This window comes from Electrona antarctica (assembly GCF_951216825.1).
Source record: "Electrona antarctica genome assembly, chromosome: 16".
NCBI classification, from domain to species: domain Eukaryota; kingdom Metazoa; phylum Chordata; class Actinopteri; order Myctophiformes; family Myctophidae; genus Electrona; species Electrona antarctica.
In genome coordinates, this window is record NC_136797.1 from 29,253,656 (window position 1) to 29,258,655 (window position 5,000).

Consider the following 5,000-nt stretch of genomic DNA (forward strand, 5'->3'; position numbering starts at 1 on the left):
ACACACACACACACACACACACACACACACACACACACACACACACACACACGTATTTTGTAGTATTTGATGTTGAAGCAATCGTTTTGTGGATATTTGCATTTTGTAATAAAATAATTTAAGGAGTTAAGATTTTTGTATGTATCCCATTCCCTGGCTACTGCAGATATCATGGCTCTAGGCTGGGGTTCCTTGTGCAGCGATTAATGTTCATGTGATTGTATCAATATAAACCAAATCATTTATAATGGAATAACATACTATATTATTGTAAAATCTAGTGAACAGTACATAGACAGAGTCCACCAGGGGATCTATTGTTTAAATCTAGTGAACAGTACATAGACAGAGTCCACCAGGGGATCTATTGTTTAAATCTAGTGAACAGTACATAGACAGAGTCCACCAGGGGATCTATTGTTTAAATCTAGTGAACAGTACATAGACAGAGTCCACCAGGGGATCTATTGTTTAAATCTAGTGAACAGTACATAGACAGAGTCCACCAGGGGATCTATTGTTTAAATCTAGTGAACAGTACATAGACAGAGTCCACCAGGGGATCTATTGTTTAAATCTAGTGAACAGTACATAGACAGAGTCCACCAGGGGATCTATTGTTTAAATCTAGTGAACAGTACATAGACAGAGTCCACCAGGGGATCTATTGTTTAAATCTAGTGAACAGTACATAGACAGAGTCCACCAGGGGATCTATTGTTTAAATCTAGTGAACAGTACATAGACAGAGTCCACCAGGGGATCTATTGTTTAAATCTAGTGAACAGTACATAGACAGAGTCCACCAGGGGATCTATTGTTTAAATCTAGTGAACAGTACATAGACAGAGTCCACCAGGGGATCTATTGTTTAAATCTAGTGAACAGTACATAGACAGAGTCCACCAGGGGATCTATTGTTTAAATCTAGTGAACAGTACATAGACAGAGTCCACCAGGGGATCTATTGTTTAAATCTAGTGAACAGTACATAGACAGAGTCCACCAGGGGATCTATTGTTTAAATCTAGTGAACAGTACATAGACAGAGTCCACCAGGGGATCTATTGTTTAAATCTAGTGAACAGTACATAGACAGAGTCCACCAGGGGATCTATTGTTTAAATCTAGTGAACAGTACATAGACAGAGTCCACCAGGGGATCTATTGTTTAAATCTAGTGAACAGTACATAGACAGAGTCCACCAGGGGATCTATTGTTTAAATCTAGTGAACAGTACATAGACAGAGTCCACCAGGGGATCTATTGTTTAAATCTAGTGAACAGTACATAGACAGAGTCCACCAGGGGATCTATTGTTTAAATCTAGTGAACAGTACATAGACAGAGTCCACCAGGGGATCTATTGTTTAAATCTAGTGAACAGTACATAGACAGAGTCCACCAGGGGATCTATTGTTTAAATCTAGTGAACAGTACATAGACAGAGTCCACCAGGGGATCTATTGTTTAAATCTAGTGAACAGTACATAGACAGAGTCCACCAGGGGATCTATTGTTTAAATCTAGTGAACAGTACATAGACAGAGTCCACCAGGGGATCTATTGTTTAAATCTAGTGAACAGTACATAGACAGAGTCCACCAGGGGATCTATTGTTTTGTGTTTTTCTGTATATTAACACTCTTCTTCAGTGGAACTATATTCATATTAAGGCCCATTATTTATTCAGCATTTGAGCCACGAACCACCATTTGATGAGATTTAGATTCGATAAGATTGTGTCCACAATTACATTGCCGTACTGATGTGGTGATCAAAATAACAATTCTTCTACAATCTCTAATCCTGTAGACTCATTTGGTTTCAATTTTACACTCTCAAGATCTATAAGGCTGCTCCATTTGGTTATACCAACTGTCCATCATTTAGCTGGGGACCACCTGGACCAACTGTCCATCATTTAGCTGGGGACCACCTGGACCAACTGTCCATCCTTTAGCTGGGGACCACCTGGACCAACTGTCCATCATTTAGCTGGGGACCACCTGGACCAACTGTCCATCATGTAGCTGGGGACCACCTGGACCAACTGTCCATCATGTAGCTGGGGACCACCTGGACCAACTGTCCATCATGTAGCTGGGGACCACCTGGACCAACTGTCCATCATTTAGCTGGGGACCACCTGGACCAACTGTCCATCATTTAGCTGGGGACCACCTGGACCAACTGTCCATCATGTAGCTGGGGACCACCTGGACCAACTGTCCATCATTTAGCTGGGGACCACCTGGACCAACTGTCCATCATTTAGCTGGGGACCACCTGGACCAACTGTCCATCATGTAGCTGGGGACCACCTGGACCAACTGTCCATCATTTAGCTGGGGACCACCTGGACCAACTGTCCATCATTTAGCTGGGGACCACCTGGATCAACTGTCCATCATTTAGCTGGGGACCACCTGGACCAACTGTCCATCATTTAGCTGGGGACCACCTGGACCAACTGTCCATCATTTAGCTGGGGACCACCTGGACCAACTGTCCATCATTTAGCTGGGGACCACCTGGACCAACTGTCCATCATTTAGCTGGGGACCACCTGGACCAACTGTCCATCATTTAGCTGGGGACCACCTGGACCAACTGTCCATCATTTAGCTGGGGACCACCTGGACCAACTGTCCATCATTTAGCTGGGGACCACCTGGACCAACTGTCCATCATGTAGCTGGGGACCACCTGGACCAACTGTCCATCATTTAGCTGGGGACCACCTGGACCAACTGTCCATCATGTAGCTGGGGACCACCTGGACCAACTGTCCATCATGTAGCTGGGGACCACCTGGACCAACTGTCCATCATGTAGCTGGGGACCACCTGGACCAACTGTCCATCATGTAGCTGGGGACCACCTGGACCAACTGTCCATCATTTAGCTGGGGACCACCTGGACCAACTGTCCATCATTTAGCTGGGGACCACCTGGACCAACTGTCCATCATGTAGCTGGGGACCACCTGGACCAACTGTCCATCATTTAGCTGGGGACCACCTGGACCAACTGTCCATCATTTAGCTGGGGACCACCTGGACCAACTGTCCATCATTTAGCTGGGGACCACCTGGACCAACTGTCCATCATTTAGCTGGGGACCACCTGGACCAACTGTCCATCATTTAGCTGGGGACCACCTGGACCAACTGTCCATCATGTAGCTGGGGACCACCTGTCCATCATTTAGCTGGGGACCACCTGGACCAACTGTCCATCATGTAGCTGGGGACCACCTGGACCAACTGTCCATCATGTAGCTGGGGACCACCTGGACCAACTGTCCATCATGTAGCTGGGGACCACCTGGACCAACTGTCCATCATGTAGCTGGGGACCACCTGTCCATCATGTAGCTGGGGACCACCTGGACCAACTGTCCATCATGTAGCTGGGGACCACCTGGACCAACTGTCCATCATGTAGCTGGGGACCACCTGGAACCCCCTCAAGGACCACTGGTTGAAAACCACTGCCCTACTTGATCACTCTACAGCACCACACAAAAGTATCAAAAGTAGCACATCCACAAGCTCGAAATGTACCGTAAATGGTCTCTTATTGAGCTTGTTGGTGCTTCATGTAAATGGTCTCGTATTGAGCTGGTTGGTGCTTCATGTGAATGGTCTCGTATTGAGCTTGTTGGTGCTTCATGTGAATGGTCTTGTATTGAGCTGGTTGGTGCTTCATGTGAATGGTCTCGTATTGAGCTTGTTGGTGCTTCATGTGAATGGTCTTGTATTGAGCTGGTTGGTGCTTCATGTGAATGGTCACGTATTGAGCTTGTTGGTGCTTCATGCTCTTTCCTGAAAAATAACCCTTTTGGATATTTCCAAATGACACTCGACAGAGACGATAAATAGGCCCCTACAGGTATACTCATTCTGCCTCTACACCAAATATCTTCTTCAAAATTAGCTGTTCTACAAGCTCACAGTCACAATGCTTCTATAGATCGGCTATTTTTGCCGAATGTTCGCCCCCATGCAGGATACAGTGACACACTAGGGTTCATGTGGTTATTTCTTGGTGTAATTATATCGGAGTGTAGGCCCGTTGCAATTATTACATAATCGCCTAATCGCAATTATTTGAGATAAAGTTTTCAAGAATAGCAGAAATAGCAGATCTACAAGCTTATACAACATGTCTGTGTTGTATAAGCTTGTAGATCCAACTACTTTTTTTGTACATTTTTTGGAAAGTAAAATGTATTAACCCATTTTGGGCGGGAACCCCTTTTGGTGTTAGCATTATGTTATGCTTTAGCTATTGAAAATAGCAGATCTACAAGCTCATAGCGCGCCACCGAGTGGCGCGCTACGAGCTTGTAGGTCTGCTATTTTTGAAAAATCGAAGAACCACTGACAGAAACATAGCTTTTTCAGAAAACTGTCAGGATGTAGAAGACATTTTTAGAATCTGATCTCAGGTCAAAATGTATTAAATGTGTCAGTGATTTCTTTGTATAGCCTATATACGTTATGTGTCATGTCTGCCCTGTGCAGTTTGTAACTACGAAGCCTAAAAGGCAAACAGAAATAGAAACTGTAACGTTCCAATGTACAATGCAAAAAACACAATTAAATCGTTAATCGCAATTATGTGTGAAAAACATGCGAAAACATATAATCGCATGCGGGAGAAATACCTCTGGCGGATGTTTCCGGCCAGACACTTCCGCCAATTCACTCTCTGCCTTAGGCTGTGAGTCGTGACCAGGCTTTTCTCTTGGCAGGTGAGTACGGCTGAAGCTAATCAACCATCCATTCATTGGTTAAATTGATCCATCCATCCATTCATATATCCATTCATTCATCAATTCAATCAGAAACGTTTGAGTTCCCGTCAAAAGAACAATGAGTTAAAACACTTTGCTGCTTAATTGACCCCTCTACTTATTTCTGTTAGTTTTAACTACTGGGAGACCCCCCCCCCCCCCCCCCCCCCCCCCCCCCCCCCCCCCCCCCCCCCC